The 27,125-nt window shown below is 32.2% G+C and overlaps 1 protein-coding gene across 1 annotated transcript in view; it reads left to right on the forward strand.

Moving 5' to 3' along the window:
* LOC129751305 (zinc finger CCCH domain-containing protein 13) overlaps positions 1 to 27,125 on the forward strand; it is a 315,903-nt gene that overhangs the window by 224,842 nt on the left and 63,936 nt on the right. The gene's annotated exons all lie outside the window — the stretch shown is intronic.

Genomic DNA, 27,125 nt, shown 5'->3' on the forward strand with positions numbered 1-27,125 from the left:
ATCCGTTCAAAATCCGGGCATTTCCCATGAAATACGAGCAAACCGGCAGGGCCGAACTGTGTCCAAATTTAGTTTTAAATATCTGGGCAAACCCGAATCAAACCGGGCAATCTGCCCACCTTGAGAAAAAAAAAATGTAATGCCGTGTAACAAATGCGTAAAGAGTTGGAGTTGTTTTTTTGTTCTTGTTTGAGAGAATAATATTACTTTATGATTTTGACGACACAAGATCAGTTTTTTGATTAAATATCTTTCAACGAAAAAACTTCATGTTGGGAAGTTTCACAAAAAGAAGATTACACTCATTTCTGGATCACAAGAGTTTACATGTATTCTTAACAAAGAAGGGGAGAATGGGGATACTTGTTACCCTTTTCATATTTTCATCATATCTTTTTGGAAATTTTGCATCTCGCCATCTTTTACATTTTCTGACAGTGTGTAATTTCCAGTTTATATTCTCCAAAAGTAAGAACGAAACATGAACCTGTAGATGAACTAGAAGCATTTTCGTGAGACGAAAAAAATTGTGATATTTTTTATGGTTAATACTTGATCCTTCACTCAAGGAGACTTGATCCTATACTAAAGTGTCCTACCCGAGAATTCCGGGAATAAAAACTGAAATTTTACACGATCTAAATTGGAAAAATTGATCAGATTGAGCAAGGAAACCTTTTACCTTGGTACAAGGCTTACACTTTTTTGTTTTCTAAATATTTTGTATTCTAAACTTGGAGTAAAAAACGAAAAAAATCTATAATACCAACAATTTCAATAAAGATACTACAAATGTTCAATTGCCAGAACTACCGTTTCGAAAACTGTTGACAGTAGCAAAATCATCGGCAAAGAAATGACATATTTTGAAACAAACAAATAAATCTCTAAAAATTTACGAGATTTGATACAAAACCTTAAATTTAGCTTACCAACTTCTATCGGTAGTCAAAAATCTTTCTCAATCCAAATTAAAGTACTTTCTTTTGGGGTTTTATAATCGCAAATTGGATTTTTTAAGGAATTATAAAAGTTTGGAACGTCTTGCAATACTATAACCTGAAAATTTAAAAATATTATAAAGATAAGAATTTGTATACAGTAAAGTGTTGGAATCCTCATTTTGTCAGATTTAGATTTCCTTCACTAAAGGTGCCCTGACCCTGGGCAAAAATCTAGAAAAATTCAAAGATAACTAACTTACTAACTAACTAAAGTCAACTAACGTTGATTTTTTTTGACATATTAGTTCTCATTTCACAGTTACTCGGCGACTCAGAAAAACTCAAGTTGTGTATATATTCAGGAGGTGTTACCGAATATCGAATTCCCGATTCAGCCATTTTGGCTATGTAAGCTATGCAACTATACGGAACTCATGAAGTTTGTTTACCAACAAACCACAGAAAAGCTGAACAAAAAATAAACAAACTCACTGAGTGCCCCGCTCACTCCTCGCCTTTTTACTGTGAAAGTCGGAGAGCCTTGTGTATCTAGGAATCTTGGAAAAACTATGCTTAGAGGTCGCACTGGTTCGATCTTTGGAAAAAGGCCATTTTTTCGACATCTTTTCCCAATAAAGTTCTCAGAACTTTAAAAAATTTGAAAAATGTGGCTTTTTTTCCTTTTTATGTAAAATGTTAAAAAAAAAACTAAACATTTGTCGATAAAATGTCTATAAACTTGATTGAAGAATCGATAAAAAAAAGAAAAAACAAATGTTATCAGTAGTTCATTAAGTTCTTGAACTGCTCCAAACTCATCCACATCATGATTTAAAGCATTCCTAGCAAAAAGAATTTTGTGATTTTTTTCCACAGTAAAACTTGAATAACTTTGAAAAGACAAGTTAACGATTTACACTCTCTTTTGCAAAGTTGCATTTCATACCATTGGTCATCTTTGGAGTTCGTTGTTGGTTGAAAACCTGAGTATAAAGTACACTTATTTGTGGATTGTAAATACTTTTTTAAAGTAACAATTTTGCGTTGTTTTCTAAATCATAGATTCATGTTTAGAGTCCAAAATAGTTCCAAAATTTAGTTTAAAACTTACATCCAAGAGGATATTTTAGAAATATAGCACTTGCTTGAATCTTTTTTAAGATCTTAGAATTTTATTAGGAAAAGGTGTCAAAAAACGGCCTTATTCAAAAATCATATCAATGCTACCTCTAAGCACCGTTATTTTGAGTCGTTGCCATAAATGTTTGTTTCTTACACTTTAAACTATCATTTAAAGGTGAAGCTCCCAGAAATCCAGACATAGTGCCAATTTCGTCCAATTTTGAGCCGCCATATTTCTTTTAGAAAGAACTTCATTAGAATGTTATAGAACGTCCACTGTTGGAATCTATAGAAGAAATGTTCTTAATTTCAGTGAATGTTATTTGAACCATTGTACTTGGACGATTTTCGGTGTTTTTAATAATACCAATAAAAAAGATATACCAGTTGTCCATATGTTCCAAGCTTTCCTGGCATTCGCTCCTGCTAAGTGGACTCTAAAATTGTACTTTTCGTTTAACATTGAACTTCAATTCATTTTTTTATTTAACCTACAATTGACTCACAGACATAATAAACCTCCTAAAATTCTGAAATGTGTTTTTGAGTGTAGGCTTTTATTAAATCTCAGAATTGAAAAAAAAGAAGTTTCGTGTCCGTGATATTTGAATCTTTTGAACTATAAAAAACTGAGTTATCAAGAAAATAAATAGAATTAGTGTTTAAGCCTTTTTTATCAATGTTCAACTGAACTATACATTTTAATCACCTCATTTATAATGGAATGATTACAAAAATAGCTTAAAAGTAACTTTTCTTTTAAAAATACTTTGAGAGTTTAACTAGATAAAAAGTAATTTTGGTTGAATAAGTTCTCAATTTACCAAAAGAAACAATTAGTTCAGACTTTTGTCAAGTCTTCAAATTACTTTTTTTTCAAAACAGGCATCCTATTTTTTGTCCTTCTTCCCATTAAAAGATGTTCAACTTTTTGCTAGATTGTCCTGCTCAAAAACCTTCTTTATTATATTTTATTCTGGTATTCTGGTATAAGTAACATTTTGGTGTACTTGTTCATATTAAAATTAGCTTAGGAATAAAGTTTTCCTCGAGATCTAGTCTCTTAATTCTTCCTTCATACATCAAAGAGTTAAAATACAAAATAAATTTTTCTATTTAAATTCATAGTTATTATCATCCAAGCTTGAGAAGTTAGAACATTGATCCCTAACTTAACTTTTCAGTGGCTTATTATGATGAAATGTTCCGCATCGAAGTAAATTTCGGATTTCATACTGTAAACAAAAGTAAAATTATTAAATTTTAATTGAATTGAAGAATTAAAAAAAGTCTTCACAATAACAAATAGTAACAAACTACGAAATGTTTAGAAATTGTTGTGACTTCTGAATAAAAAAATCGTAATGAAAAAAAAACATTCTTATTTTATTCCTTCAAAACAATATATAAATGCTGTAAGCTACTTTCGAGTTTTTGTGTTTATTACAAATATAGATAATGCAAATATGAAAAAAATTGCAATATTTTGCTCATTTTTCCATTCATTACTAAAACCTCAACGGTACAAATCAAATGTTTAAAATCGTTGTCCCTCTCTTGCATTAATAATTCATTGAGAAATCAAAAATTCTCGATGGAAAAACTTCATTGACCTCTCACTAAGAATATTTTGCCAAAAAATTGCTTTGTTTAAAGTTAAATTGTTTAAATTGTGTTAGGAATGAGATTTTATTTTCAAGGGTTTTATAATGGCAAATTGTATATTTAGTGATTTTTTTTTGAATATAAAAAAACTTCAAAAACGTGGTTTGTTAAAAACCGAATTGATTGTTGAAATTTCGCAAGATTGATTTCAATCTGTGTTTTTGTCATATTTGGTGCTGCGAATGCTTCTGTTTCTTTGATAGATCGAGATGTTCAAGAAGAAAAGACTAGCAAAAATATTGGAATAACTAACGAGATTCTGAGGCAAATAAAAACAGAATCTGATTTTAAAATTCATTACAATTATAGAAAAAAATAAAAAATAAAAATCAGGTACTGAGAAAAGAAATATAAAATTACTTCAGAAAATTTCAATCTTTGAGTATCAAATCGAAAATAAAATTTAAGCTAATTTTCGGAAAGTTTAGAAAAGCTCACAGGGTAAACTTGTAATTTCTTAACCTTCCAAAGTTGTTCGCAAAATATCCGTTCCGAGGAAATTTGTGTTGCAATTTGATGGTGTTCCCAGGCCGTAAACGTTATCCGATTTTTAGAATATTATATTCATTGTGTAGGTTATTTATTCAAGCTATTCAACATTTCAAAATTAAGTCTATATGTATTACCAACTTAGAAACTGGTTTAGAAAAAAAAAAACAGGGAAAAACAATTATACTTTTAAAATACTCATAATTTCTGACAGTTTTGCTGTATTTCAATGTTTCATTGATGTTTGGAATTGCCAAGAACACATCTATCCGACGATGTGTAGATATGTTGGAATCCAATGAAAGTTTTGACCGCTATTTCGGATCTACCGCTAGAAAAAAAAATCTTACTTTAAAATACGACATCCAATTTTGGCTTGCTTAGCTGTGTTTCATTTCTCAATGAATCCATTTTCTTAACTTTAGTATTTTGTCGTTAATTTGAATATAATTTTGAAAGAACATACTTCGTCTTTCAAATATCCCTGTTTTTTTTTTGTCCTTATTAGAGAGACTTTCAACCTTAAGCTGGTTCGTCTCCAGTAAAATATCCCTGTTTTTCAGAATATTTCGATGACTCAAAAATAATAAATTTGTAAAATTAGGTTTAGCGAATATTTTCGCAGTCCTTTTGTTAACATAGATACAGGATGATAAAATCACCTTATCTTCTGAAATATAGTATATGTATTTGAATTTTATGTTTCAAAGCTTAATTTATTCTAAAAATTTGTTGACGCATTTGTTTAATATGTAAGAGCGAAAAAAGGAAAAATCTCAAATTTTGATTTGTTTTCCTTAGCTTGTTGAATGCGAAAATAAGAATTGAAACAAGAACTGTGAAGTGTCAAAAATGTGAGAATAACAAAAGGATGAATCGGCCCATTCTTAGCCAACGCCCGGTTTCTACTTTTCACATCGGGAACCATTGAAACCCTTTGTTAGGAAATTGTTGAAAATACCATTTTTTTCGAATAAACCACATATTCACTCCATTTCCTTAAGATGAAACTATGGCAACGATAAAATGAATGATATTACATTGATAACTGCCCTCCATTGGATTAGAAACCAAATAACGAAAAAGTTCGCATTTCCACCATTCATTGTCATTGGACGAATCCAGCAGTTAACCTCCCCAAAAAGCTAAGAAAAGGAAATGTGTTAGAAACCTAAAGCCTTTCAACTGATTCCCTAAAAATTTCACTTGTTCCGAAACCCCCAACAGACTGAAGCAAGTACAAATAATAAAGTGATAAATCCCTTCGCCGATGTTTATTTTTGGCAGCTTTTTTATGTGCACGCATAAAAGTGTGCTCGAATCAAGAAATTTCTAGCCCCATTTTGGGGGAAAGCAGCAGCAGTGAATGAGAGTTTCAGCTTACAAGATTTATGACTCCATGGAGATAAGTACGGAGGCGCGATACGCGAAATATATTTCTACTACTAGACTAGAACGAGTTGAGTTCATTCACATATTTCCACTTTAATCAATTATTTAGACTTAAAAATTGTTAAAAGTTTTTACTACAATAATTTGCCTTTCTTTCTGAGAACTTAAATGTCTTAAAGAGGAACTAAAAATCATTAATTAATGATTGAAGATTTACATTATGATTTCAAATTTAGAACTACACTTTAGGCTTGCAGTAAACTAAATTTCAAACAAGAAATGTATTTTAAGCAACAATAAAATAAACCAATCTTTCATAATAAGGTATTTTTATTTACCATGTGATTATTTTTGCATAACTTTTTCGTCAAGATACTAAAAAATTGGTTTTTGTGACACGTCTCGTTCTTTCATAGATGACACATGATCGTTTCGCATATATGAGTACATTGTCATAGGAGACTTTCCTACAAAAAAAAATGCTTCATTCAACTCTGTCGTCTGTACGTTTACTCAACTTCACCCAGCTGCCCTAAGGTTCAAAATAAAAGAATTTTCAAACCCACCAACGAAAGTGGAACACATTGCCCCGGAAACATTTCAAAAGATTCGTCTAGAAAAGCAAAACAAGCCGAAAAAATAACAACGCATTAGCGGTAGAGCGACTTTCACCTCCAAAAAGTTTATCATAGGTGGTAAGGGGGTTGCAAATTTTACGAGCTTACTACCACACCCCACCATAAGTAATTTGACAATATTGAATTTTCTTTCCTCCTTACTTGAGCCTCGGGAACGCTTCCCCCCTCGTTTCGTCGTCAGGCTCGATTCCACTTGGAAAATACTCTGGGTCAAATTAACTTAAGGCTGGTTTTCCTTGGAACAAACAAACAGGGGAAGTGGAAAGATGTCATTTGCCTAGGAAAATACTTCAAAGGTGTCACGAAATGTACGAGTTCGAAGGATTGGAAATTGTTTGTATTTTAGATTTGATAATTTTCGAACCATGTTTGGAAAAGGGGCTTCTGGTTTGACTCACGAATGAAATGTTCTGTGACGGTTGATATGTCAACCAAGTGTACGGCAGTTTTCAATTTTATGATTTGATCAATCTTTTTGTGCTCTTTCAAGTTTAGTTTTCTTACACTTTTTAATGATGCAGTCTTGGGATCAAATCGTAGAAAAATAGAATAATTTATAAAGAATTCGATGATAAACGGTTGTAAGAAATTTAGAATATGTCAATGGGCGCCATGATAGGTTCAAAACAATTATTTATGAAGATAGAATTGTGGCAAGTTTCAGATGTGATTGTGTTTGATATGTAGAGTATCAAAAGAACATTGTTTAATGACGAATAGTTTACTCTTATAAGAGCCTCTTATGTATTATTTTAAGATGATTGATAGATAATAAAGAATGTAAGAAAGAAAGAAAAAAAAAAAAAAAGTGAGGGTATTATGTGGAAATTTTGTGAATGATGTATTTCCACTGTTGGTAGATTTTGGTGCGGCGTAAGCGTCTAGGGAATACATGATTACTTAAGGAAATAATTTAAATCGAAAAAATCGCATTTCAGTGTGAATAGTTTAAATCAAATGTCAAAGTATCATTTATCATTTGTACATAGTAAATTTAAATCATCTAAATTTTATTTGATTGGAAATTATGGTGATGTGCTTTGTTTATTTCACATTTCTTCAATTTTTGGCGTCATAAAAATTTGTATATTCAAAAAAAGCAATTCAATTCTGCAACTGTCTGGTAAAAAATTTAAAACCAATTGTTTCTGTTATAGAATAGAAAGTTAGAAGAAATGAAATGTAGTGCAAAAGAGTGGATGAAGCCCGCTCAACTTTTTTCACTTTTCTGGTATTCTCACATGAACAAATAAAAATAAAAATATTCGTTCCAATATGTCAATCGTTAGAGTATAATATGAACTTCATAATGCCATATTTTCAAAGCAATAGCAACTCTCAATTTGTCAAAGAAGAAGTTTTCCAAAATGTATGCTGTGGGTATAATATATTTTTCTTCCGAATGGATCCTGATTAGTGGTTATTATGAAATTACTCATATCTGTTCAATAACTCATGTTTATCCACTTGTTATGTGTTAAAAAGAACCAAAAATACTGTATTTATCTAAAAACTAGAAAATTGCGCCTTAAAGTATGCAATGGCATTAGGGTAGAATACGAACTTTCAGAATTCTCTTTGTTAAATACTTACAAACAGTGAAATTATAACTAATATGGCAAAAATAGTCGCCGGACCTTTTATTTTCGGATTTTACTAGATTTTTGCTCAGAGTCAGAGCACCCTGAATTAAGGATCATGTATCCTTTAGTAGAAGATCAGGTCTCTTGTAATTAAAAAAATACCACAATTTTTTTAGTGTCGCGAAAATGCTTCCAGTTCATCTACGAGCTCATGTATCGTTCCAAATTTTGGAGCATATAAACTTGACGTCAAACGCTATCAGAAAATGCAAAATAAGGCGAGTTGCTAAATTTTCCCAAAAAAAAAGGATGAAAATGAGAAAAGGAAATCAAGCATCCCAATTCTTCCCTAAGGATTTCATTTCTATGAGAGTTTGTTCATTCTCAAATTATGGGTTGAACAAACGTTGAACAATTTTTTTTATGTTTTTGAAACATTGATATTTTGAAACAACTGCGTTAATCCGAAAAAAATAAGTTTCTTAGTTTCGTTAAAAATTTGAAAATTGAATGAATTTACTGAAACGATTAGTTATGTTGAATTTGATTTGATTTGATTTGTTTGTTTATTTGTTTGTTTGGGATTATAACTTCAATTTGTATTGAAGAAATACTACAATAGTGTTGAAGTAAAAAGTCTTTAAAGTGTGTACCCTAGTTAAACTTACAACATTCAGAACTGATTTTCATTCTGGTAAATTGATAGAAATTCCAGCAAACTCAATTCATGGAAATCTAACTTTCTCAATTGCTGGAAATCGACCATTTTTTTTTCAAAAATCAACCGGAATTTTTTGGATAATAAATTAGATTTTAAATTGAAATATCAATATTAAACCTCCATGGTGATCATATTCTATATATATAAAAAGCAGTTTCTGTGGGTTTGTTTGTTTGTTTGTCCTCTAAAGACTCAGCCTTCTTAAGAGCTAGAGCGGTGAAATTTGGCATGGATGCTCATTAGGACCAGGAATGATGAAATTTTTTTTAGATTTTCGAATGACCCCTTCTGAAGGGGGTCGTCCATACAAGAAAAATATTGTTTTCGCTATATTGACGTTATTTTTCGTCGGATTGGGATGAAAATTTGCACATAGGGGTTTTGAAAGATCAGAAATCGATTCCAGGTATTGCATTTCGTGTCAGGGATCGGCAAAAGGGGTTGTCCATATTAACTATTCTGTGTTTTTACTATATTGACGTTATTATGCATTGGATTGATATAAAAATTCGCACATGAGTGTTTTGAGGGAAAAGCAATCGATTCCAGGTATTAAATTCAGAGTCAGGGGTCGGCAAAAGGGGTCGTCCATATAAACTATTTAATGTTTATACGATACTGGCGTTATTATGCATTGTATTTAGATGAAAATTTGCAGACGGAGATTTTAAGGAACGGACAACCGATTCCAGTTATCACTTTTTGTAGAAGGGGTCGGCAAAAGGGGTCGTCCATATCAACTGTTCAATGATTTTGCAATATTGGCGTTATTATACATCGGATTGTGATGAAAATTTGCCTAAGAATAATTTGAGGAACGATCAATCGATTCCAGGATACAGATTCAGGGTTAAAGGTCGGCCAAAGGGGTCGTCCATATTATCACTGTTTTTTTTGCGAAATAATGCTTAAATACATTGGATTAGGATGAGAACTTGGTACGTGGGAGTTTTAAACAACGAGCAATTGATTTCAGGAGTCGAATTTTAATTCAGAGGTTTGCGAAAGGGGTCGTCCATAAAAACACCAGAATTCCAGTTTCCCAGAATTTAACATGTATCGAGTAAATGGAATACAATCGATTTTTTGAACAAAAGTGAATAATATATGACAGTGGGTTGGGGTTTAACCCTCCCTCATGAGAATATCTCCAAGTTAAAATTTCAATTCAAAAAGTAAATTTCTTTAGTAATGAGAAGTTACTTGATCCTAAACTGGGTGAGGAAGACTTAATAAAAAAGAAGAAAATAATATTTTAAATGTCAAATTTCTTTCATCAATCTACCGACCAGTGCGAAGGTTCAAAATTTTACTTTCTTATTTTGATGATTTTTTATAAAATTTGTTTGATGCTGAAAAGCACTTGTTTTGCATAAAACAATGATTTAATTAGGTTTTGTGTTGCTCCGGCAAATTCTTGCATGATCAGGCGTATTGAGTTGCTCAAATTTCGTTAAAGTTTGAAGCTGATAAATAAAAATGGTTTGATTAACGGTTGTTCGAAAAGTAGCTAAATCTAAATTAAGCACCTAAACAACTGAGTTACATGCCTCGCTACACGAAACTGATCATCTAAAGTTAAAATGATTACAAATCTTCTCAACAATTGCTAGCTTTTTGCCGAACAGTAAAAAAAACGATACAGAAAACGATACAGCAAATTTCAGTCTTCCTCTCCCAGATCCTAAATAGTGTTTAAAAATAAGTGCCAACAAACATGTTAGAAAATTAGCTCGCCTCCGGCAGAATTTAATCAACAATCACACTAGGCTTAAGAAATTTCATATTTATATGACGTTCGTGAAATTAACTAATTTTAATTGAAAAACAATTCAATAGAAAGATTGTATTGCAACTCAATGACACACATAAACTCTACCTCGTCTTTAGAATCGTTTTGTATTAAGAAGCGTGACAAGTTTAGAATTTGACCATTCATTTCAACTTCAAAACTTATTCATTGAATGCTAATTTATCAAATTAACAATTTGGTAGCCATGTGACAGGTGTCACGATAGTCAACAAATTGAGGAAAAACAAATTTTGAACTAAGTACCCATTACTGCATTACTAATCACTTTGATCATAAATAGAATATTTTATGTTAAGCTGATATGATACATTCTTCAAGAAATAAATTCCATCCTCAATTTTTATTTTATTTTCCTAAATGTTGAACTCTACATCCAAAATTGACATTTTTCCGCTGTTCAAGTATTAAAGAGATACTTTTGGTTAATTTGGGTTACCTGAATCAAAATATGCAATTTTATCAGCTTCAGTTCTCTACAAAAAAAAAATTAAAATTAGTGAAACTCTTTTAACAAATAGGGCTGTAAGTCCTACTTTGAACCCATAAAGTTGTGATTAACATAAACTGATGTTTTTCTCATAAATGGATGGGTGTTTCACGGTTTTTTGAAAACCCAGTCGTAGTTAATGGTCTTATTTGCCAGTTCCAATGAGAATATCATTCTTGGTTTCGCGGTTTTCGATAGATTTACAATGATATCGATGATGAAAAGTTCCTGCTTAAAACCTACTGTTCCTGTTTTGGTACTGGACTTGTAACCTTTATTGGACCTAGATCCTAAATGGCAGAAAAAGTTAGATTTCTCGAAAAACATAAAAAACCTAAATAAATATTTTATTTTAAATAAAAATATCATGAAATGATATAAAGGATTTTATCGATTCAAATAAATCCTTTAATTTCTGTTATGAATATCGCGAACTTTTCCTCATTAGCACATTAGCACATTAGCACATAATAGTAAAAAGGTTTGTTGTGTTTCCTTGTAGCTTTTTTACCTCAAGCAGAAAAAACGTTGGAGAGGTTTCAATAAGGTTCATAACTCTGCCCTTATAAAAATTTGCACCTCAGCTCATTGGTTATTATTGAAAATAAATGATGTCAGGTTTAAATATGGAACATCATGGCCAAAAGTGACCTATTTTTTTACCTTTCACCTATTTTCCGGGTTTTCCAACATTTTTTTTATTATTTTAGTAAAAATAGATAGTACAGTTCGTATTCATCACAACAATGGTAGTTTTTCTTTAAGATTATGCTTGGCCTGTTTTAATAATTATTTATTCTTTATTCTTAATCTCTCTGATTTCTCGAAATGCTCTCCCCTAATTGAGCTGTCTGTTTTACCACTAAAAAGAAAGTACTTTTTTTTAAAACGTTTTAAATATTATTAGAATTACTCTATATGGCGAATAGTGGTATGAAAGGATAAAGGAAGCAAAAGAGTTCATTATTGGCATAGGAAAGTTTTGAATCTATGCAAATGGAATGAGTTATTTTCGATCTCCGGCATTTTAGGACTAAAGTAGGCTCTAGGTCCAAAGTAGGAGCACTCACACTATTTGTATTTTTTTTAATAAAATTTAAAAACAATACACAAATTTTCAAATTAAAAATTTTAATTAAACTATCGCTTAACCTCAAGACCCAATCTAATTTTGACTTATGTGAAAAAAGTTATAGATGTTTTTTACTTTTTCTCATTCTTTTAAATACGGGAATTCATACGATTTTTTTTAAACATCTTCTAAACCAAATTGAATTGAATGAAAGATATTTTTTGAAACAGAATCGATTTGTAGGCTTCAACGAATTTGTTAAACTGAATTTGACTTTTTTAGATCGTTCATCGTCATCATCTCCAAAATATTATTTCTCAATTGAATAAAGGATTATAAACAATCTAAAAATCAGTTTTTTCCTATCGTTTAGATTTGTTAGTTCATCAGTTATGAATGGTTTATTTTAACTAAAAAACTTACTTATTTTTAAACTTATAAACTCCATTTAAAAAAACAAGAGATGTTATTTAGACAAGATCTGACAAAAGATTCGAATTCAGGATGCCATAAGCTACCAAATCAATAAAAAAATTGGCATCATAATGCTGTTTCCTTGAGCAATCAATTAAATTCTTTAAATTAGTTGTAATAAAAAAAATATTTTTAAAAACTTATTTCGTGTTTTGTTTTACCATTTAATTATTTCTACCAAAACCAAAGGATTATTTTTGTTTCTCAATTCTGAATTATTGTGTTCTTAAAACATGATCCATCAATCTAAATTTTTAATAAAAAAATAGTTGCTTCATTTCGTTTTTTTCCAGGTTCCAATATTACAATTGACGGCTACATAATTTTAATAGCTTGAAATTTTCAACTATTTATTAAATCTGCGCTCTAAATTCATAAATGTTTCACTTATTTTTATTAAAGTCAACTTTAAAAATTCACTTTTATAGCCTTTTGTTTTGATAACTGGAATATTTTGTTTCATAATAAGGATTTTGAGCATTCAAAATCAAATATTTGATTCTTTTTATCAAATGATCTCTGACTTTGATAATTGGCAGTACAAATTTAACCCTTCGTTTCATAAAGTAACAAATTTGCATCAATTAATGTATGAAAAAAGTAAAAAATCGTATTTTATGTAGAGAAATGAATCCAACTTAGATGAAATTTCAAGGACTAGATAAGGGAAAATTGATGTTGAAAAACATGCGAAAAAAAAAATTCGCCTTGTCTCCCGGTGAGACTTGAACCCACATCTTGCGCCTCTCCGGGGCCCATGTATTAACATCCTACTACAGGAGACCAACCTGGCGTATGAATATTATACTGGTTGAGTGTCGATGTCTATCGCAATGAAGGGAATAGTTCTCCCATGTGATCATAATCATTTTTCTTGGTCTATTTCTATTCCCATCTTTTTCATCTTACGGTAGTTGGACTCAAATTTGGATATTTTAGGCACGGCAAGATTTGCATTGCCTTCTCATATACTGCACGGGTTGTCAGTTATGATGAGAAATGATGCGTTTGCCGTATTTGGATATCCAACCAAATTCGGTGTTTGGCACCGCCTTATTTTCTATTTTTAAACTGTGACCCAAAGATGGGTCTTGACTCAAACATTCAGTCAGCGAAACTTTTTTTGTAGAGAAATGAATCCAACTTAGATGAAATTTCAAGGACTAGATAAGGGAAAATTGATGTTGAAAAACATGCGAAAAAAATTCGCCTTGTCTCCCGGTGAGACTTGAACCCACATCTTGCGCCTCTCCGGGGCCCATGTATTAACATTCTACTACAGGAGACCAACCTGGCGTATGAATATTATACACTCAACCAGTATAATATTCATACGCCAGGTTGGTCTCCTGTAGTAGAATGTTAATACATGGGCCCCGGAGAGGCGCAAGATGTGGGTTCAAGTCTCACCGGGAGACAAGGCGAATTTTTTTCGCATGTTTTTCAACATCAATTTTCCCTTATCTAGTCCTTGAAATTTCATCTAAGTTGGATTCATTTCACTACAAAAAAAGTTTCGCTGACTGAATGTTTGAGTCAAGACCCATCTTTGGGTCACAGTTTAAAAATCGTATTTTATTTTAATTTTTTTTCTTGTTGTACTCATCATTTCCAACTGTTTAAGGTGATTTTTAAGGGAAAATAAAAAAATCATGAAATGAAGGGTTAATTAATTTTTCTTTTATCAAATTAAATTCAATCATGAACTATGAGTTTGAATGAATTCTCTCAAGGTCAAAATGAAATTCAATTTCCTTAAAATTGAGAATTCACAATTCAAATCGTGATTAAATATTTTTTTTATTATAGGATATTATAGCAAAATTTTTAATCAATTCTATATTTGAAGTAAAGAAATTTTAATTAAGATGGTAAATGATTAGAAATCGTTATCATTTTGGCTGACAATTTCAAATCATTGTTTATTTTAAACCTGATCTGAAATTTAATTTAGAATTAGGATTTAATTTCATGTAACTTTTGATATTACTATATTTTATGTATTCTACTCCAGTGCACTGCATGAATCTGAAGAATCATGGTTCTTATATCCGAATCTTTTAATTCTGATTTGATTCAAAATGTTAATTTGGATTCGATTTCTGATGATTTGGAAGTATCGATTTCAAATTTGTAAACTAGACTACTTAAAAGCCTCTTAAGCCAGTCTCTAGTTTAAAATAAGGAACATCGTTTTGAATAATTTATCAATGACTTACCGGAAATAGAATAGATTGGAAGCTTTAATTCTGATTTATTTTGAATTGTATCAGGAAATATTTTTTTCGAGTTCTTTTCATAATTGTCATAACTACGATAATGGTTTAAGAAATCAATTTCTTTATTTTTTGTGATTTTTTTGTATTGTCACTAAATTTAATCAATTTGAATTTGAATTTCGAAACGAACCCCCCGCCCCCTCCCCCATGGACGGGTACTTTGCACGGGACTGGCTCCAACCCAACTTTTTCAATAACTTTAACGTGTATTACTTAAAAAAGAGTTTAACAAACGATCCAACATATTTCCACAATTCTAGCTAGCTAGTATTCTTACTTAACAACATTAAATAACCCTTGTCCAATTTTTTCCGTGAACAGTTCCTATAACCAACTTCTAGATTCAAACAGAAAATCGACTCTTTTTTTTATCTTATTAGCAATTGCTCTCCAAAGTTTTTAATTCTGCGAAAAAAATGTTTTCGGGCAAATGCATCCAAATGAAATAGCCGATTTTCAAGTGCACTTCCCCATTTCCCAATTTCTATTTTAGTGGTTCTCGATAGACGTAACGTCCAGTGCAATGCACCACTTACATTACAAACATACTATCAAAACCGGTGCATGTTTGATGAATGGTCAGAGTAGTTGGTCCATTTCCATCATTCCAAATCTCAAGATGGCATTCGATTCCGACTATCTGTCTGTCCCTTTCCCAGTCAGATACATACCCATAAGGCACCTGTAAGTAAAGGCTCTCGAAAGCATACACAGAACCTCAAAACCCGTTCACAATCTCAAAGGGCATAATTGAAAGGGCAAATATTGGATTGATTTGTATCGTACCTTGAAGTGTCCGATGCTCATCATCATCCTCGTCATGAATGGAGAAACTCAAAATGGTCAATGGCCAATGTTTGCTCTTTTAATCAACATCGATCTGCTGCATTCACGGAAATGAGCTTGATTGGTTTTCCGATGCAATCGGAAAGCCCGATTTCGATGGAAAACCAATCAAATCTGAGTTTGAACTAGTTGAATTTTGTTACGTGTCCTATGATAAGCTCTATTTAATTAAAGTGGCCAAGGAAATGATCCCATTTTGTGTTTGCTTGAATAATGGAACTGAAATCAAATATGGATTTCTTGGAAACAAAAAGTTCGTTTATTTTGTTCGAATACAGTACATAAACTTGTAAATTCATTCAATGGATTTCAGTGAGATAAAATACTAACAAATACTAAAAAACACTGCTGCTCCAATATCTTAAACTGTAAGTGGATATTCTTATAAAAGCAAGTTTAGTTTTAACTTTTCTTGAAAAATTTTTATTCTTATGAGTTTTTGGAAAAAATATGGAATAATTGACAAACGAAACCTTCATTCATTTTTTGTAACAATAAATCTTTTAACGTAATTTTTAATGATTGAATAATGAGGAACTTTATTGATCGATCGGCCATCACCAAAGCTAACATCTTCGTAGAAGTCTAAGAATTAAAAAAAAAAACGCAGCATCCCTGCCACATGAAACTTGTCAGCCTATGTTCGAATAATTAATCGTCATCATCAAACGCCCTGAAGTGAATTCAATCGTAATGAGTGCGCTCGATTGGAAAGGTTGAACATGTCGACGAATTCGACCATCAATCGAAACCAAGCGCCCCTCATTCTTCGAATCGATTCGGAAAATCCGAATTCAATTAGAGCCAATGTCAGTGCCAATCGGCTGCTACAAATTGAGAGATGCACCCCTACTCATGGGTCAGTGGTTCAGTTGGTTATTATTTTTTTTTTATTTTGGTGTCATAACATTATATCTAGAGTGTCCGTCCCGGGATTTCCCGGTCGGGAATTCCCGGGAATTTAAAAAATTCGGGAATTCCCGATTCCCGGGAATCATACTTTCATTCCCGGGAATTCCCGACATGTATGAAATTATTTCTCTGGATAATCCTGATAGCTTTCGGAACCATTCTTATTATTCAAATAGATAAGTTTAAAAAGATTATATGTATTTCCATATCGTTTTAATTGAACGAAAACCCATAACCCTTCAAAAATATATGAAAAAAGGGCAAGCAGGTAGGCAGATTGTGTTTTCTAGAAAGCAACCGCCATAGGGAAACAAGAGCATAATTACCTCTGGCTTTGAGAGCCAGATAAATTTCAAAACTTAAAAATGACAGAGACATCGTTTTTTTCATATGAAGAACAATTATGTAAAGTGTTCAGAGAAACGAAAAATAGTTGGATAAATTAAACAAATATAAACATATCTAATGTTTTTAACTAACCAATGATTGCATGAATGAATTCTTTATTTGACCTGTTCAGGTTATATTATAGTTTACTTAACTATTTTTAATTTATCATTGTTGAAAACAGTTTGATTTATTTGATAAAAATTTAGTTAGAAAAACATTAAGAAGAGCACATTTTAAACATATTACGGGCTTGTATGCAGAGAAGGTTTAATATTTCAATCGAAGTGCATATATTTTACATTATTTTGAATATTTCCCGGGATCCCGGGAATTCCCGGGAAACAGGTCACCAGATTTCCCGATTCCCGGGAATGAGAAAATGGCCGGGAAATGGACACTCTAATTATATCATCAAAACAAATAAAGTTATTGATTTCTATTGATTTTGAAGTTGATTATCTGCCACAACAAAAATACATCATTAGTTTAATTTTAAAATTAAAAACTATCTTGGGTATCTCGTTAAACATTGAAGAGTTTTATGTTTCAGATGCTCATTAATTTTTACAAAAATATTTTTTAATAAATAATTTCAAAAGCGATACAATATTGAGAACTCTTTGCTTCGATCGGAATCAGTGTATCGGTCTAGAAAATGAAATCATCCCGGTAAAGTCCGAATGCCATTGTAGGCGGAATTATTTAGCTATTTGTTGGCCGGTGTGTGAAACGTTCAATCAATAAGTTTGGTTCTATGTTTTGAGGTTTGGTTTGATAGAGGCGAGACGAGGCTAGTCGTACGAATTTGCAATTTCCACCTTCTGAGTTGAAAGGTCACGAGATGTCCTGTAGCAAGGGGATGTTGATCTATTTTCGATTAGACTAATTGGATAACTATAAGGGTATATACGGACGATAGTATTGGCGAAAAATTGGCCTCAGCCATAACCTAAAATTTTGATTTGCAGGTGGCCTCACCAGTGCTGCTAGGTGCGTTATTAAAATCAGTATTTGCTTGTTTTAATCTAATTATAATACTTTTGAGTTGATCAAATTTTTTAACTATCAACAGCTAAACGTTTGAATTCACTACGGGGCGTCCCTAAATGGATGAAGATAAGCCATCATTTGCTAATGAATTCTCAAGGTGAATTCAAAACATCTAAAATATATTTTCATGTACTGCTTGGTAGATTAAAAAAGAGTTGTTTCCAAACAAATGCAAAATCATTCACTGTTATAAACAAGTACATTAATGAAAGCCCCGTTTATGTTGACTTTGCAAATAATCGCCTACATGCTTTGATTATTTTAAACATGTCCACATTATTCGCTTCATCGTTTCAAAGTGCGACACACTAAGTTGTTATTTCGTTCAGATAAATGATTCGTTGATTTTAACTTTCGAATTGAAATCTACGGGAAAGTTGCTAATTCTCAGAACTCATGAAAAGGTTTTTCGAAAATAATGCAATAAAAAATATAATCATTTTCCAAATATTAATGCGCTTGGCAACCCTGAACACCCAAAAAAATCAAAACACAAACATCTGTGTATCGCTTTTCCACAGGACGAATTTGTCGATATTAGTACCAGAAAATCGCGTTTATCGTGCGCCCTTCTCAAAAATCGATTCTGTTCTTCTATGGTTTGAGGTTAGGGCTGAGGCCTCCTGCTAAGGTGGTGTTCGTGTAGAACTGTCAATATATCCTAATAGGCTTTTGAAGACTATCGATTGATTCGAAACAGACTGCATTTTGGGCTTTTCCTGATGACTTTCTTTTATTTCAAGCAGTGAAGACACTTTCACTTGGTATTAAAATAATGTCTTCACACGGATCAAGTTATGGAATTTGGAAACAGAATTCTCCATGTTTTAGAATCGAAACACCTCTCATGCACTACGACTGTGACTATGTTCAATGCATTTAATCTTTTAAGAACGTACTCTAGCATAAGCTTGCCAGATTTCCCAGTTTTACCCGGTTGTACCCGGATTTTTGATACGAAATTTGGTTAAGGTCCGGCCAGTCCGGTTGCCAGAATTTCGCTTACAAATTCCTAGGTTTTGACCGGATTTAAACAATTTATTAGTAAAATCAAACAAAAAAAATCAAACTGTGTAATGTTTGTTTATTTTGCGTCCAAAGTCGAAATTCTACGAAATTCAACTTTTTCATACTTTTTAAAAATAAGTACTTGGCTATGTAATTCTTTCAGCACGGAATTGCATAAAAGATTGTTGTCATATTCCGTTAGCTCAGAGGGTGTCAAACAAATTCTAGAAAAAATAAACTTTAATTTTATACCTTTCAAAATTATAGCCAACACAAAAGTTGAGCCAGAAAAGATAGCCACTGATTTGTTTATCAAACAACGTTAAATTTTATATTTCAAGCACACGCAATCACTGTTTTACCTTCTATGAAAATTGTTACGTTGAATTTCCAAATCCACCTAGAAATTAATCAACCATTTCGAAAAATACTTAAAACTTTGAAGCGTAACAACATAAAAGTATTGGAAAAACCACCTCAATCTAATCCTATTTATCTGAATTGAAGCGATATTTTTCTGTATTTATCTGGATATAGATCAGCATTTCAGATTTCCCAGTTTCAATTGTACTTGCCTGGATTTACAAAAAAAAAAAAGGGAAATGCACGCCCTGGTTCGATTGCCCGGAAGAAATAGGTCAGTTTTTCTCCCAAATTATTCACATTTTTTACGAAAATCCAAATTTGTGACTTGTTTTAGCGAAATAAAATTACATGCTTTTTTTAATAATGAGATAAGATTTAAACGCCGCTGATGTACTAGACTGAGTCGATTTGGGGTCATTTTTGAATTTCTCAAACCCTTGGGTCTTAAAAGCTTCGTGTTGGTTCAAAACTTGTCCATGATTTTTCGCAGAATTTTTAAGTAACGTTTACATGAGTAAATATGCACTTTTAAGTTTGTTTGGGAAAATTGAATATTTTGTACTGAAAAATCAACATCAATTTTATTAGTTCTGTGGAACCAAGCCTGCAAATGGGTGTTGTGACAATTTATAAATTCTTGAAAGGAAATTTTCCGTTGAATAACTTTGTCCAAGACCGTAACTTCGTATCTTATAAGGCAAAAAAGTTATTAGCTGTTTACCAGGGGCATTGATTAACATTTAATTTCATTGACACCACTGCTGGGTGCCTAGCGAGGTAATGCTTAACTACTTTTCATGATACACTTTGCGACGAACAAGCACTGGTGTCAATTGAATTTAATGTTTATCAATGCCAAAAGACATACCTCTGTTAAACAGCTAATAACTTTTTTTGTCTTATAAGAATCGAAGTTCCGGTCTTTAACAAAGTTGTTTGGCGGAAAATTTCCTTCAAAGAATATGTAAATTGGCACAAAAACCATATACAGGATCGGTTCCACAGAAGAAATAAAAATGATGTTGATTTTTCAGAACAAAATATTCAAGTTTCTCATACAAACCTAAAAGTTTAAATTTACTCATTTAAACGTTTCTTAAAAATACTGCAAACAATCATGGATGAGTTTTGAACCAAAACGAAGCTTTTAAGACCCCAGGGTTTGAAAAATTTAAAAATGACCCCAAATCGACTCAGTCTACTGATGTACAGTACGTTTCATAATTAGCTTAGCTTAGCTTAGCTTGATTGACTACTCACATCCACCTTTGAACTATGGAACCCGAAATACTTCATCTTGAATTTATTTATCATTAGGTGATTCCATTTTTGCTTCCACGTTACTTTTAATGCATTTCGAACTCCATTGTCGCAGGCATGGCTCAGTAGAACAAATTCCACATCGCCAATGGTTGCTACTCCGTGATTGACCGAGGCCATCAGTTTTGCTCAAAGGTCAAAAAAATGGTGCTTGGGATTAGCAGCTCATCCTCAATGCACAAAACAGATGCTCTCTCTTTAAACATCAATAACGGCGCCGGCCACGTCCTAGTAGTCAATGGATAGATTGGAAAAGGTAGAAGGGAATGAAAGTTCAATTTTGTGCTTTAGGACCGAGGTTACCTCTGCATCCTAGCAAAATAATTTTAAGTTGGAGGTTTGGGAGAAAAGGAGGAGGCGAAGCAATCGCATTGCGATTGCTTCGCCTCCTCTACATAGTCAGTCAGTGAGCCTAGCAAAAGTTTACCCGATCAGTTTTGAGCTTTCTACACAAATTGCCCTCCGCTTACATTCTTCACCACCTTTTCACTTCCTCTACGAAGCGCACTCGCTTCATCTATCCAGCTATATTCTTCCTAATGACTTAAACATTTCTACCTTAGAAGTTCATCTCGCCGCAATGCCATTAAAATAATATAATCACGTTTCATAATTGTATAGAAAGTGGAAGCACGCGCACTGTCACTTCCACTTTAAACTTCTATAACGTTTCTGCGTAAGGTAGATCTATTTTCGTACTTTTATATCAATTTCATATTGAATATTGATGTTTAAATGTAGAAAGTACAAAAAGTCCGATTTTCGTTGAATTACTGTATCTCAGGCCACACAAATTTTGTGATATGATAGTATGAAAGTTGATCTATCTTACGCAGAAAATTTGATCAAAAATATTATCAGGCTTAATACAGTATGTTTTATGTTTGTAAAAATTTTATTGCGTGTGTTAATTTGTCAGCTTCTCTCTTGCCATTTTATGGTATTCTTTTTTATTAAATATTATTTATTTAGGTATTAATTTTGCCTAGATATTTCTTGGTTTTGAGTTTTAACTTTAGAAACGTAATGCTCGAATTCGCCCGCCTGAACACCTACTGAAAAATATGTGGAAACTTACTCAATAAATAAAGAGTTGAAAAGTGAATAGTTTCAAACACAAAATTTCAAAAAAACGAATAAAGAACTGCAAATTTACGTTTGATGGCTTTTCAAACTCGAATCATTGTTGAGAAAATTTCAATTCTGAAAATCTTTTTGAAAAAATTGTTACAGGCTTCATACTTATACTCAATAACTAATTTGACTTTTACAAGCTGAAGCAGTTTTTTCTCATCTTATTCTTATCTTATCTTATTAATATAAGCTTTAGCAAGGATCAATGATTAATCTAATTGAGTATTGGATTTCATTCTTCATTAAATCGAACGCACAATACTGAAGAACCACAAGTCACATATAATGAGTTTTTTCAATTTGCCAGATGCATAAAATTAGGGGGACACGTTCCCTTGATGTCATGAATTTTTAAAATTCTTAGTTTGGAATAACATATAGGGCCTCAGAGCCAAAGGGGTATAAGTGACAAAATGGTCGATTTTGAATTAATGATGCCAAACAATTTTTCATATTTCAAACTATAATTGATGATTTTTTCAGATTTTTCGAAATTTATTTACATACTTTTACGTTCCAAAGCAAAATAAAAAATTTCTAAAAATATTTGGAGAATAGCCAAACACAACAACCTAAAAGTCTGTTTTCTCGAAATTAGCTTCCATGCACTTATACCCCTTTGTCTTCAAGGGCCTCATATCTAACCAATTAGCAGGAGCATAATTTTTGAAGATTAAAATTTGTGGCTACATTAATTTCAGTAGAGTTAAACCTTCTGCTACTGGTTTTTGGGAAGGATTAGCTAAATCTGTGAAAATGTCATGAAAATGCTTGATAATGCCAAAAAAAACTATTTCCTTTATTTTGTTATTTCAAAATATTTTCTATGGTGAATAAAAAATTAATATTCTGCTTATGTTATTATGTTCAACTCTTTCACTGTAACACTATGCAAAGTATTTATTTAAGCTTGATATGAATTCTAAACTTTCTTGACCCGATATTTGCCAACGCATTGAAAATGATATAAAATCAGACCATGTTAGAAGAATTGACGATCCAAATATAATCCATACACCTAATCAGAAACAGTTTTCTTTGAATATCCCAGATTGTGAAGATTTCAGAATTATTTTCGTAAAACTTATGTTCATTGATCATTCATATATATATTTTTTTTACTAGAAACAAAAACAATAAATTTTCAATATAGATCTTCTAACTCTATAGTTTTGAAAATTTGGAGTTTTTTGGAGTCCTTAAAATTTATTTTATAAAATTCTGTCAAAATAAACGAGAACGATTTTTTGGAAGTCTTATTTATAATTATTAATCGGTTGATGTGTTACGATATAATTAAACCAATTTTCATGTGTTTTTCTTCGTGATTTTGATGGAATTTTCCTGGAGTCCAAAATTCAAGAAATCAGAAATGTATTCAACAGGAACTGATATTTTAACAGCTCAATCAAATGAAGTTTATGAGTTATGCTTACATGTTTGTCGAACATATGTTTAGGGGGGAAAATCCACGCTACAATGACTGTACACCACTCGATTGCATTTCAAGTTGTCAACAACTTGGCTCGGAACATGTCTGGCAAATGTCACCTCAACGCAACCAGATTGACCCGAAGATAAGCCCGGCTGTTGACACACGTGTTGTACACAGTACTTTAAAATTCCATCAATGTTCCGGCACTTCACGCTTTTCGTCTTAGCCATATCGGTTTGGTTGACTAATCAGTTTGTTCAAACCTCAAAGGGGTTTATCCGGGACTTAAAAATGATGTTTGAAAAAAGTTAAGTTTTGCTAATTTTCAAACAAATATTATTCTGTGAAAAGTTTATTTTTTATAAATCTTGTTTTCGATTGAATGACTTTTGAAATAAAACAGCAGAAAGATCTCTTCAGATTTAGCAAGGCTAAAATAAAATCAGAGATTTTATCAGCCAGCTCCATATGCGGTTCAATCCCTCACGCAGAATAAAAAAAAACCTGACAAAGGATAAATCAGTCGCAAGAAGTGATGCTTCACTACAGATAAGACGAAAAGGCAGCAACATCGCATGAACGAGTTAACCGTCAATGGTACAATTTGTATTCTACGTGCGATTGCAACTTTGCTATGCGTTGCTATTTTGTTTTTGTAGCTGTAACTTTTGAACTGTGCTATGTACGTGTGCTGTTAACTTTTGTTTGTTTTCTGTCTTTTCGGGCTCAAGAAATGTGAGAAAAAAGCAATTGAACCTTATCGAAGCATGGATCTCAGCCATGGATAAAGTTTAGAGCCGATATTGGATCTACTTGAAAGAACCTCTAGAAATAATTAGTTGAGAAATAATTCGCTCACTGGTTTTTGAATAAACAAATCTAATTTTTACATTGTGTAGGTTTTCTGTTTTATCCCTGTAGATTAAAGCATTTCTCGTCGACGTCTGCAATGCGGAACTAATTATAATCACAGCCGGTTATAATTTAGCTTCTCAATCATTTGAAACACTTTCAATGCGTTCATGGTAGAGTTAACGACTTAAATTGCTGGCTTTGCAAACTGCAATCAACTTACTGATAACAGGTTCAGATATGGCAATTTATTCCGATACAGATTGTCCGGTGTGAAACTGTGAATTAATCAGACACATCTTACCTCGATATTGAAGATACAGGATAAACAAAAACATAACAAGACATGACAAGACATGACAAGACATGACAAGACATGACAAGACATGACAAGACATGACAAGACATGACAAGACATGACAAGACATGACAAGACATGACAAGACATGACAAGACATGACAAGATATGACAAGACATGACAAGACATGACAAGACATGACAAGACATGACAAGACATGACAAGACATGACAAGACTTTCAATCAAGATGCTGGATTTGGTATCGAAAATGTATAAATTCCACAAAAAAAATTATTGCTCATCATCGGAAGATTGTGGCATAAAAAGAACCCCATAGGAAACTTTGCTCTCATCAGTAACTTTTCCGGCCAACCAACTTAAGGTGACGGCATCTGTTGAGATGATTTTCGGAAAACCCCAAAACTTTGTCGGCAAATCTTCACCATATTTATTGCTATTCAGCAGAAAATTCACCAGGGGAATGGGGGCCGAGAAGACAGTTTTCTTCCTCTATGCTTATGCAGATGTTGCCAAATCTTGAACCAAGAGGGCAAAACTTTTACCACTCAAACTGTATTAGGATTAGCCAGGCAACACGTGCTCTCTGCCAAGTAGAAGCTATCTTGGTGGGGTAAAAAACTTTGCTGCCACTTTTTGATTCAAGAAGATCCAGCAAATCTGTTCTTTTGACTGATGATACAGTTTGTTGTTGACTTTTCTTCTACCCGGCAATTTGTCTTTCAGTGCTAAGTGGCTCAAAGTGAGATTATCTTTTAATTTGAAAATAAGCTATACTGAAAGGGGACAATGAATTAGTGTTTAACCGAGACAAGTGATTTATTTCTTACGATGTGTTTGAACTACTCATTGCAATAACTCTTTTTTCCCGATAAACCTTTTTGTTTTGAAAACAATTTGAAACAGAGAAATGTTTCTTCAACGCATAAAAAAGGAAACCTTGCTGCGTTGTCACAATTTGCATTGTGTCTAAAGGCTTCCTAGGCATTGGCACCGATTGTTTTTGTTCGCTGCTCTTCATGCGTCGATTGTTGATTTTTTCAATAAAACTAAAATAAATTGCCCATATGCCTAAAGGAATCAACCGTTTTGACGCCGAACCAAAACATTTACCATTTAACCGTTCTTTTGCTAAGCGAGTTGCAAAGGCTATTATAATTTTGTTTGTCTTTTTTTTACACTGAAATTGAACACTTGTAGTCCTACCGTTATACGGAAATAGAGCATGTGCACTTTTCTTTGACTCGGTGAAATCTAAGCGATCACCTTTGATTATTTCAAGCTTTTTTGAGTTAGATGGTTTCAATAACGAGCTCCCAGAAATAAGCTCTGAGTCAGCAATTTAAACACCTCATTGGAAGCTAGCTAGAGCACAAAAAAACGGCTCAAATTGTTAATTTATTGTATGAAGTCGAAACAGCAAAATTTAGCAATTTTGGATTGCCTTCTGTAGAAGGATCTCATAGTTCATGTATCTCTACTCCGAGGCAAACAGCAAATTTCAATCAAAACGTTGATTCGGCCAATTGTTAGAAATTTTTCATTAAAATAGTTAAAAGTTGTTCATCGACTCCATAAATAAAAGATTTTATGAACGTCGACCGAAAAATTTTAAAATCCGAGAAGAAATTTAAATCCATTTATCTTTAAAATTTATGTCGATATCCTTTGATACAACCTCAATTTGTAAATCTGAGAAATCTGAAACATGCCAAAAAAAACAAACATTATAAATAAAACCCGAAAAGTGCTAAATGCATGGAAATGTGATAAGAAAAAAATTAAAAAATAATGACTTAAAATAGTCGAAAGTTAACTAAACATTATTTTAAATTTAATAAAAATAGTGTTTTTTTTTGTAGAAATAAGTAAAAAAAGTTGAAAAAAAATTATCCATTTTAGCAACATTAGATTTTGGCAACATAAAAAGTTCTGATGTGTTTTCAAAATCGAATGGAGTGTAATATTGATTTAAAAAATCAGATACAAAAATTATGTCTAGATTTGTCTTTTTTGTTGGGAGTGTGGGTAAAAGTAAACGATCTGGAAACACCTTTGACAAATGCAAGAATCCTACTATTTTAACCTGTTTCCCTAATCTCCTATATAGCATTATTAACAATTTTCACAAGATCTAAACAATTTCGTAAGGAATGTGGTAATCAAATTTTCAAAATTGGTGCTGATTCGGAAATCTTTTCAAACAAATAAACATCCTCTCACCCATATCTATAGAATACCTAAATATTTTAAGTAATCTTCATTTAAAAAGTTTTTATTTTCTACCAAAAAAACTATTTTTTCCCCTTCAACTAGATAACTAGAAACTGTCGTTATCAAAATCATGGTTATTTTAGCATATCAACATTGAAACACACCGTTATATGTGAACTGGGATGTTTCATCAAAACTGTTTTCTTAACTTCCGTATCTTTGCACTGTGTCATAGAAAGCATTGATTTTGTATGGGGTCCCTATATTAAAAGTAAGGGTTGTCATTCAGTAAAATGAATCATCGTTTTATATCAAATCATACATGTTCCCAGCATTTGAAGAAAATTACACGAACATTGTTTGTGTTGTATTGAATTTCAAATTGGTTTTGTATGGTACTTGCAATGAAACATTCTGTCTGGACAAAACTTGCAAACATATGTACCAAATTTTATAAATCTATGTTTACAAAAATTGATTTCTGTTTTCCTGTCTGTCTGTCTGTCTGTCTGTCTGTTCCTTATAGACTCTGATACTACTGAACCGATTTGCCTGAAACTTTGCAGATGGGGTTATCGTTTACGAGTTTTGATCACCGCCA

Source organism: Uranotaenia lowii, chromosome 3 (assembly GCF_029784155.1).
Source record: "Uranotaenia lowii strain MFRU-FL chromosome 3, ASM2978415v1, whole genome shotgun sequence".
NCBI lineage: Eukaryota > Metazoa > Arthropoda > Insecta > Diptera > Culicidae > Uranotaenia > Uranotaenia lowii.